Below are 11,560 nucleotides of genomic sequence, written 5' to 3'. Positions count from 1 at the left end.
GTGGATTTGATAGCTGCGTTATAGCATGTTGATGGTACAATCAAGGCCTTGCCAAGCTATTAAGTGGAACAAATTAATTATGCCATGAAAATGGGTTAAAATGTCTCTCCTGCCGAAGACAACATTCATTTCGCAAACAGGAAAGCTTGAAATGTCATTAGTTACACAATCACAGCAAAAAGAAGGTTGCGTTTTATTCAAACCACATTGTCCCTCAATCCCGAAAACCAACTTTGAATTGAGTTTAGAAATCTATCCGTGTTATTCTGGTCCGGCTCTATAAAGCAGATGGACACACTCATGGCTAAATGAAAACAGAAATTAAGTCTTTGATTGAATGCGTGTAGTAAACAGATGACCGAAAAGTCAATCAACAACTGTCTGTGGATGACAGGCATCCATTTCCACTTGAACGTGAACATTGGCCGCGGAGGCACGAGACGGCGCTCTAATTGGACGACACAATGTCTGGGGTGTTGTGAGACTGGACAGGACCCATGGCAAATTACGGCTAACTTCCTGTTCAATCTGAGCAGCCACTCCGGTCGTCAAGGGAGCTGTTGGACTTTGAAATGTGTTTGCTTAGCTTGGCATCTCATGACCCTTTTATAATGAAGAATAATTTACCCCAAACTCCTTTTGGTGCATGCCTTATTTGCCACAGCTACACTTGAGTGGTTTTGTTGTTGGATTGGCTAGCTAGAACGGTAATTAGCATTTTACACTTCACATTTAAAAGGTAAAGGCTTTATGAAGGATATAATTTTAGACTTTTTGTTAAAAAGGGGGACCAATCCTGGACACAACAAGTATCAGCAAGGCACACCATCATTTTATTGTTTTTCATTAGTGGGCATGAATTCATCGAAGGAATAAATGAAGTTGAACTTGTAGTGCTGTACAAGTCAAGTTAATCCATTTCAATTAACTACAACAGCAAAAAGAAACAAATTGATGAATTATTATCTGTCAGTAACATTTTTATTGTTGTCGTGGAAGCTGATTTCCTGTACTGGTTGAGGGGGGGGTACTGTCATGTCCCGTTTGCGACAGCAGGTGGCAGACGGTGTTTTCGGCCGGATGCACACCTGCTACCCATTAGAAATCAGGCACTGGCTTTATTAGGGCCGGCTTTCGTGTTTTCACTTGCCGGAGAATTGTTTGCCGTGCCACTGCTGTGCCCATTGTGTCGTAGTACCTTCTCGCATTTCGCCTTTGTGCGCTAGTTCGTATTTGGAGTGTGTATTCTCGGTGTGTATTATTATTGCAACTAGATTGTTTTTCTCCTTGCCTTCGTGCGAGCGTTTTTTGTTATTCGGTTTTTTCGTGCCTTTCCTGGTACTCGTTTTTGCCAGCGTTTTCTGTTGTCTCGTTTTTGCGGTGCGGTTTTTGTTAAATAAATCTTATTTTCATACGTAGTTCTTGTTGTTGTCTGCTGTTTCGGGAATCCTTTAGATCACCTAGGTTGCGAGCGAAGCGGGTTCCCTTCCGCTTTGTCCGCAACGTGACACTATTAATCGAGGCATCAAAACGTACTCGCGAATGATCTCCATTTTTTTCTTGTGCCACGTTGGGTCTCTGCGCCTTGTCCGTCCGTCCTCATTCCTCTCCGATTTTGGCAACAGCCGTCTCCCCGTTTCTCAAACTCAAGCCTAGCTGATTGATTTTGTCTGCGAGCAGATCTGATAGCAGCGCAAAGGGATTCGAAAACAATCGCTCGTCAAGTATCAGCTCAGTAAAGGTGGTCGTGATTTACAACCTGCGGAGACTCGACGACTCATGCGTCTGCCTCCTGTTTCATCTTCTCATGTCAGAGCCACAGATGGCCCGATGCCCTTGGCCTCTTTGTGCGAGTCCAATGTCATTTTTAACTCATTCCCTATTATATGGCAACTTGGAGTTGTTTTGATTTGTCGCAGCAAGGTTGTTTCAGGCTGAGTCTGAATCAGTCAAGTCGCATTTGAATCCGGGCTCCTTTCAGATCCGCACTTAGAGTGGGTCCTGTGGCCCCGAAATGAGCTTCCTCATGCATCCATCGCATGTGCAAAACATTAGTTCTTGCATTGGATCCTTCATGTTGGCACCTGAGGACCTCGTAGCGCCATTCCTCACTCTTTGTAATTGATGTGGTTATAATTTAGTAATACCGAAATATCAGACCTTCAAAAAAAAAAAAAAAAAAAAGCTGAATGCATCAGCTCAGTTCAACACTCCCTCCCACTTTGACTTGCTTTCATTTGAAAGCGGAACCCCACTGTTCGCTTGGGTGCAGCAGAGGGGGGAAAAAAAACAGCTTTGAAAACTGACTTTGAGAAATCTAATGGCACCGAGAGGGTGCTCTTACAGCACATTGTTGACACCATGTGAAAGGTAGGCTGTCAAAAACCAAAATCCACCACGTTCTTGCTCTAAATGACGCAAATGAGACAGAGAGGAATGATTAATATGATTGCATGAGAAATGATTGCAGGATTGATTGATTGATGTGCGGCCTCTTTTTCGGGGGCGCGGAGGGAAAAAGTTTTTTGACAAATATATGTATTTTGCGTCATAAGCAAAGGAGCAAAAAAGTTCCAAGTTTCAGACAAAAGTACCCAAAGAAGTTGGTGCAATATTGACTGCGCCATGTGTGATGTGTGTGACTTCAAGGCTACAATTACTCGCAGGCTTTTTTTTTAAAAGACTGATACCGGCTCATGTTAAGAGCAGCGTCTCACCTCCGGAGAGGAAGGATTCATATTTTGTGAAACTAAAGAATTGGCAAACACCGCACACCTTCAAAGACTTTCCTCTATGAAACAATGGAATATTTGCCTTCTTATTCATGTCAGGGGGATTTAATTCCTCTATTGTTAGTGACAGGCCCTACCGGGAAGGTCTAAGAGGCTTTTTGGACCCCACTGGACCTTCTTAAACAGGGACCAATCAGAATGCATAATAACACGCCGAGCGCTCATTCCAGAACAGCAGGGATTTTGCTATCGGGATGATCTCCCATCTTCAGAGAGTCCTGGAGACATCCTGGATTATTTTTTATTTTATTTCGGGTTTTTTTTTTTTCTCCATGAGAGGCCATTTTGTTCACTGCAGCCGTTTCCTTGCATCTCCTAAATGACAGCTTTGCCATCACCATTAACATGCATGCCACTGAAGCAAGCATTATAGTTTAATTCCGACCATGAAAAGCTTCCAGAAGGCATAAAAACGGCGGCACGCTTCACACGACTGGGCGCAAAGACAAGACCAGCTCTGGAGGCCTCATTGACGGTGCGTTGCGTCGACTTAATGGCAAATGGATGTAATTCGAATTTCAGGCGAGGCAGCAAGATCTTATCTCGCAGATAAATGAATTAATATTTTACACTTCAGCTGGATTTTTCTACCCCCAGCCCCAGCCCTCCCTCGTCTACAAGAAGGCTAAAGTTGAGGGGAGAGTCAAGTAAATTAAGAAAAAGAGAAAAAGAGAGAAATAAGGGCTCAGAATGTGAACTCCCCTTATGTTATTCAGAGAGGCAGCCGGTCATGTAAGAGAAAAGGATCTTTTCTTGTACCAGTCAAGGACATTATGTGCTCCTGCTAGCAGTTATTAGCATTAGCATTTATATATTCAGTGCAATTTTGAGGTCTGGTGAGACTCGGGAGGGTCAGGAGCGCAAAGCGAAATGAGGGAGCAAGGATATATTAAAAAAAAAAAAAAAAAAAAAAAGGCCTTTTCTCTGTTCTGCGCAATTGGCACGAAGCAGGACAGAATAAGCAATGAGGCAGAACACAAGGACATTTCATAAACTCCGATTCTTCCCATCAAGAGGCCAAAACCTTAAAACAAAGCCAAAATTGATCCGGTGTGATCAAGAATTGAAAATGACATGCTGGATTCCGAGACGCCTCCGTGAGTACGGTAATGCACCTCACATTAGATGTCGGCCACCGTAAAATGTCGTATACGTGCCTACGTGCATTCACAGGCTTGAATAATTGAAGAGCGGTTGTTAAATTGTGTTGTCCCTGAAAGAAAATGATTGCGCGCTTGTGTGTGTGTGTGTGTGTATGCACGTTAATGGGTTACCCCTCGGCATCAGCGGATCAAAAGGTCATCCGCTGAAGCCGTGCATTTGAAGCCATCCAATCGAAAAGCGAATATAAAAGACAATGGCAATGATTGCTTCCTTACTCACAACCTGGATCTTCATTCTACATTATTCACACATATTGCGACTGCCAAAGCAGCACCGAGCCCAAAGACAACAGCCAGTCTTTCCCGAGATCTTGTTGCAGGCAGAGATGGCACGTCACAGCCACCGTGTTCAAGGGAGATATGCATCAGGAGCCCTTGGAAAAACAAGACGAGCCTCCTCTGCAGAGACAAAACAGAGCGTCAAAAGTCTTCATTCTGTGATGTGGAACAGTCACCTATGAATCGTTTATCCGCATTTGTATTTCAGTTCAGCGTAACATATTACCTTGGTCTCACATCCGTTTGGTTTGTTTGTTTTTTTTTTATGCGGATGGACAGCCAAATTATTGCAATTTGGATACATTTTCCCTTCTGTAGCGGTATCACATGGAAAAAGACACTTGCCATTGAATTTACAGCATATATATGCTTGAATGACAAGGACATTTGACTTGGGAGGTTCATGTGTATTTGTCAGTATCTTTGCGGAAGTCTAATGGAGGTCTCAGGGAGGGACTAATTGTCACAATTTGCACACAAACTGGTGCCCGAGCCAGGCCAGTCAGTGTGCCGTTGTATTAAGACAGCGGTCGGAGGCAGGGGAGCAGGGTAAGGAACACACCAAGGGGGAGAGACAAAAGGGGAAAGGGGGGGAGGCAAGTTCTCTCTTTCTCTCGCTCTACCGAGGCTGACTTTGAGATTGTTATTATCATTTTCAAAGCATCAAAAGCTTTCTCCGGCGCTTTCTCTCACTCTCTCTCCATCCAAGCTTAAAGAGATGAAAGTTTGCCTTTGTTCCATCCCCTGCTACATTACCTCTATGCATTAGGCCTCCTCTTTATCCGTGAAATTACCTTTTAGCTTTCTCATTGAGCGCAGGCAGCCTGCATGCGACGAGATGGCTCGCACTTTTTCCACCGCATCACATCATCACCCCGCCTCCTCCGTCGCCCATGCGCCGCCACCCCCTTGCACACCTCTCTCCCCGACAAAGATTGTTGCATTTGCAGTTTGATTTTGTCTGACACCCCCCCTCCTCCCCACCCCTCCCCTCACTGTAATACTGTATTTATCTCCTTCGATGTAAGGCCCATCTGTGGCTTCATTATATGTGGTTAGTGCCGTTCTTTTCTTCGCCGCTTCGATCTGTCGCCAAAGCAAACACGAGATTCTCTGTTTTTGGCACAATCATGCAGATGACTATGATGGCTGCCGGGCTGCTTCGTCGTCGGCGCCCGCTGCTGCTCAAAGAGCCATTTGCCCCCTCTTAAGGTTTCTTTGAAGCGGACAGGAAGCACTCAAACTGAGAGCTGCACTGCTGTCGTAATCCTGAGATACCCGGCCGTCCGTCTGTCAGACCATCCTTCCGTACCACGATAATAACCGCAATAGGTCTACCCGGTACATTTCCGAGGTCCGTTTTCAAATGTCAGTATCTGCATTAAACGTGCGCGCTCTGGCAATGACGGGGTCGTGCATGGTAATGAGGCGCCTTCATTGCGAAGACGACACGCATAACCCAATCAACCCAATAAATAATAACGTAAAACTGTCTTAATCCAGTGAGTTTTTGCGTGATGATGCATCTCCATATTTAAGGACGGAGAAATGATGACGGAAGCTTACGCGGGTCGCGGACGGAGGACGGACCAGAAAAATAAGGCAAAGTGCACATCGCTGATAATAAGGGCACATTCAAGTTTATTGGATATTCTGGGAGTCAGGCCACACTACACTTGTCCAAATGCTCATCGAATGTATATATTGTATATTTTCCCACATTGTTCCAATTATGTGCAACGTGTGTCCAATGGTGCTGAAAGGTTGGACCTCAGTCCATGAAATATTCCAAACGCTCTGAAACAATATCATGCCATCACATGAAACTCGTAGCTCTTCAAGGCACCCGAACAAACTGGTCTCATCATACCTCAGCTCTTGGAGATTGCTCCTATAGACAATATTGTGATATTAACCGGCATCAAAGCCTACAGTTTGTTTCTTGACCATTTCAACACGGGAACGGCATCGCTCAACATTCGCTTGCAATTTTTAAAGGGTTTGCTATTTTTACTTCATTCAGAATGTATCTCTGTGCATACATTTTTCATCTGTGTGTGTGCGTGTGTGTAGAGGGTGCTTTTCCAAAGCCATACACATGAATAAAGTTTCTTTCCACGTTCATAAACTCAGCTCCAGAGAAGCACTTACCACGGCCATTGTTTGGCCCCAGGACAGAATTAATATATAAACGAGCAAAAGTGTATATTTGTAAGGACATTGGAGATCCACACAGACAGAGAGACACGCACATATTCTACACAGCCGGAATGACTCTTGCAGACTAATGTAATTAATAGCTTTTTATCCATGTAGAATTTGAAATGAAGATGTAAATTGTTCGTTTAACATAGCCATAGGACATGGAGGCTTCTGCTGTCAAAGTCAATTACAGACTCAGCATAGTTCCAGACTTTATGAAAACCTAATCAAGATGTGCTGCGTGTGTGTCTGAACACTGGCCTGCCAGCTTTTCCACATGCATGCGTGTGTGTCTGTGTGTGTGTGCGTGTGTGTGTGTGTGTGTGTTGTACATTGTTTCTGAGCAGTTTTTGCAGACATAAAAATATCTGCACGGCACATCTCATCAGAGATAAGAGTTGGTTCCGATTCAACTTCTTGCGTTGGAGGAGGGTGATAATCTTTAAAAAAAAAAAAAAAAATTAATTCCACTGGGGCTGTTCCAGTGAAGTGGGTATTTGTGTTGCAAGTTGAACTTTTTCTCCTGAGTGTTTCCCGTTGACACCTGTTCTCTTCAGAATTTGTGTGTCTGAAGGAGAAAAGGACGCCTAATTTTACAGACGTCAATATTATGATGATGAATGTATTAAGGCAAAAGAAAAAAATGGACGCTGACAAGTAAAAACATTTTTAGACGCCCTCAACCTCAAGTAGGTCGTATTGGGAAATTGTGAAGAAGACATGTATACAAAATGTGCAACTTAGATATATAAAGTCACATTAATTTTATATTTATATATTTTTTTAAACATTTTCTGGATCCGAAAAATTACAATGCGGCGCTTTAGACAAAGAGGGAGATATGCTCAGTCGACTTAATTGTTGATTATCTACTGTACATGACCGTCATCAATGCTGGGGAATGCTCAATGCTCCTTCCAATTTAGTGATTGCAAGAAAGAGGTAAAATTGTTATAAGCAGACACACAGAATGCAGTGTACAATGACACTTTGTACCATGTGGACACTTGAACTGAATTAGAGTTATAATCTATCCATGTTATGAATAAATAATGAGACTAAGAAAGTCTAAGGTCGAAGTATATTCTTGAAAAGGCATAATAACTATTTTTCCCAATGCATTGCATGCTGAATTAGCAACAAAAAAAATAATCTGACACTTTTTTTAAACTCCTATCTAAAAATTGTTTTCGAACGTCCTCTTTTAGTAATACAGATAGCGAAATATCAAACTTTCTAACACAACATGTCACGTTAGCGGGCAAGTGAGAAAAATTCTGTTGACAGAACTCAAACGAGCTCGTCCCAGTAACGCATGCAGGCCGAGGTTTGCTTGTGCGGAAAGTCATTTATAAACGCCCAGAGTAGCCATTCGTGCTCAATGATTTAGGACTTTCAAAACACATTTCGAGCTCATTTGAATAATAATGGTCATAAAAAGCATTGCCTGAGGCGCAGCAAGCATACATCAAGCGGCAACCAAATGCCTTCTGAAGTTGTCGAAAGGCCTGCAAACACGGAAACAATTAGGACACCCAACTTAATTTGCAAAGGGGGGGATATGTTTATGCGCTCCTGCATGCTCATTTGAATGAGTTTGAAGGAAGCTGTTGTTCGTGCTGCTGTGATTGATTGATTGATTGATTGACGAGAGCCAGACGCACCGTTCAAGGTTAGACAGTTTTGTTTGTTTGTTTTTTTTCCTCTTCAAGAAACATTAAAAGCACATCTTGCTTTTCCCCGCTTCTTCAAGCCCGCCTTAATCACACCAGGTAGCTGATGATAAGCCTCCGCACAGGGACGGATCAAACGAAGCCACCCACTGAAAAAAAGATGACCTCATGATTGCCTTACATCAAAACGAGCATGCAATTAGAGATGAGTAGCCTTCATCAGGCTGGCTTCGCTTTGTGCAGAGGCTTTTCATTGTCCGCCGCACTTAGCGGCAAACATCTTTGAAAGGAATCGCAAGAGACATGCACAATTTCATTGTTTTAATTTCAGGGATGGGGGCAGGGGGAAGGGGGCATCTACCTTGAATTTGTCGCAGTTGCAAGCTGCTTCCAAAAAATCAAACTTGACAATTATTAATGCATTCACATAACCAAAATGATGCCTTTTGTGGGTCATTTTACCGCCATACAAATGCACTTCATGTCGGAACAATTGCCTGAGAGAATGAATGCTTTTCAGCCCACAATGGCTTGCCGAGGACCGTCTGCCATCGGTCATGTTCTGCAACTTTCAGCTGCAATTTGTTTTTATTTCTCAGCTAATCCTCTCTGATCGGGTTGTGTTCGCCGATTATCCTACTACGATTGCGGGGGATGGAGACATTTTTGTTTTGTTGATTTTTGTTTAAGCTAATTCTGAAGGAACGTTATGGGAAACAATCGGACTACAGACAAGACAAGAGACTCGAACGCACTGCGGGAGCTTTTGTGTGTGCGGCGGACGCTTTCAAAGAGGGCTTGAACTTGAGTCAAACCGATGTTTTCGCTGCTCCGCGACCTGTCATGCGCAGTGGGCTGCCATGATTGGCTTTCATTTGGGGCGTGGAAAATTGACAACTGCCACATTTCCGAGCACCACTGGAGACCACGTGCGCGCATCCAGACAAGCATTTGCTGTACGCCGACGTCAGAAGCCATGCTTGGAGGGGTGGGGGGGTAAAATACCCAGCGCCGCTTAGGCGGCACTGACACAAACAAACACGTTAGCTCACCGACGGACGGAAAAGCGCTCGCAGCAAAACAATGCAAAATGAAACGGGATTAATATTTAAATAGATCATTTGCAAGATTGGTATAATTAGCGGCTCATATTCATGTATTCACTTCAGGGGATATCACGTCGAAACATGTCTACTTATTCAAATAGGATGCAACATGTCACCGGGTGCACATATGCAAATGCACATATGCCACTAATTACGCGGCGCCTGTCACGGAGCGACAGAGGCTCTCTGCAAAAATCTTCAAAGTTGCCTATGAACTGTTCAACCGGGCTGCGCAGGTCTAATTAAAACACGCGTGTCCCCGAGGCCTTATCAAAGCGCGGAAGAAATATGTACATCTCAAATGGAGGAGAATTGGTTCAATCAAGGACCTCCGACGCGCTTTGGTCCCGCTTCCTGCTCACAAACTTGATTTCTGACGGGCTCTCGTCGCCGGAATTGGAGACTACTCTGACCCTAGGCGAGGGACTATTATTTTGACATCTCCTCCCCCGGCACGGCGCTAAACGTGACACCGTCGGAATGGAAATCTGTTTTGATGGTGACTTTATTTATTTCATTTTTATTTTTAATGAGAGGTAAAGCTTTGATTCGGATTCGCCCAGCGGGTTTGTCTCTCAGCATACTCTGATCTATACGTGATGTAGTCGTTTTAATGAGAAATGATTGGATTCTTCACCTAGGTAGCTCAAGTTTGATTCTCACTGAGAAGACCGTTTTATTCATCCTTGATGTGGTGGAAAAAAGAGAGACCCAATCAACTTGACATGATCAGAAATGTTTCCATCGGGATTGTTGTGCTCCAAATATAAATATATCCCAACTGTACGTCGCCTGAAAGTTGCACATATTTATAGTATACAGTTCAACCTCTAAAGTCTTCCCAATGTTCTTTGTGGTTTGTTTAGAATTCAAAACTTTTTTTTCTTGCATACATTGAAATCAAATTGCGCTGCAAAAATCTACTCCAGCAGCACCAGACGGCAAGTAGCATTCGAGCGACGGCTCAGATAGGCTCCAGCTCAAGAAGAAACGTTGTCATGGATAGATAACGCGCTCCAACGTGACCACTTTTGTCTTTGAAGTAACATTCTTCACTGTCACAAAAGGGTGTACGAACCATCAAAATACATCAATCGAAAATAGTACACAATAGTGCCGATTCTGTCGCTACCCACGCCAGACTTCTGCATTACAACAACAGACCTGTCGCTTTTGTTGTGACGCAGGTTCGGCTGAGCTCCCGCCTGTTTGCCATGTGATCCTGTAACATTTTTATCCTGTTTTGACAGACGGTCGGAGCGGGGGGGGAGGAAATAATTGCACGATTATTTTCTGCAACAGAAATGCAATAGAATGTCTTGACCGGTAGTTAGCTTTTTACAAACAGGAGCAAATGGTCTACACTCCACCCACTGCACAGTCAAATGTCTCATTTCCGGTATGTCACTTGCGGTGCGCCATTTGGTTGACTTTTCGTCCTTTCCATTCATCAGTACAGATTACATTTGAAGTCATATTTTACACGTTACGCAAGTGCTGTGAACATTTTTCAAATGAGACTCTCAGCCCAAACGTAAAAAGGAAAAAAAAATCAAAATCAATCCAACACAATTTCAGCCATTTCTCGAAAAGCCGACAGGAGTAATACAATAATAAAAGTTGCAGTCAAAAAGAATTGCCGCAAAGGACATTTTGTGTCTCACTCGCTTGCATTCGAAAACGTATCAATTTGTGTTAACATAAATTTGCATTTGCTCAGGCAAACACAAAGGGCAGCAAGCATCGTGAGGCGCTCCGTGTGCCGAGCTGTCCGCGAAGCCTGTCTGCGCCGGCAAAATAAATGCATGCAGCTCAAATCAAAGTCATGTTGCACCCTGTAATCTTTCTCCATTAAGGATGTCACTTTTTGCAATCGTTTTGCAATTGGCGCCTAATATCTTTTACCACTCCACTGCAGGGGTTAGTGAGCTTTTGTGAGCCCGTGCACACTCATGCGCACACTGTTTCATCAAACAGTGTGAAGGTATCCCGCTGAAAGAATTGCTCATGTGTGTCGTTCAAATAGGAGATGAGAACGCTCTTGATTAGGATGGGAAGTCATGTGTGGTCATTTCACCATTTTTTTTCCCCCAATCACTGTCTGTCTATATACTGTACATACATATATATATATTGTGTGTGTGTGTGTGTGTGTGTGTGTGTGTGTGTGTGTGTGTGTGTGTGTGTGTGTGTGTGTGTGTGTGTGTGTGTGTGTATTATACAGCAACCATTCGTGCTCACAGTCACACCCACGGTACACCCGGTTGAGGGTGTACCGTGCCCACTGGCCCAAGAAAGCTGGGATAAGCTCCAGCACGCCCGCGACCCTCGTGAGGAAAAGCGGA

The sequence above is a fragment of the Hippocampus comes genome, unplaced genomic scaffold (genome assembly GCF_001891065.2).
Source record: "Hippocampus comes isolate QL1 unplaced genomic scaffold, H_comes_QL1_v1.1 scaffold149, whole genome shotgun sequence".
Lineage (NCBI taxonomy): Eukaryota > Metazoa > Chordata > Actinopteri > Syngnathiformes > Syngnathidae > Hippocampus > Hippocampus comes.
The sequence above is the reverse complement of the archived record's forward strand: the minus strand, read 5'-3'. Positions refer to the sequence as shown.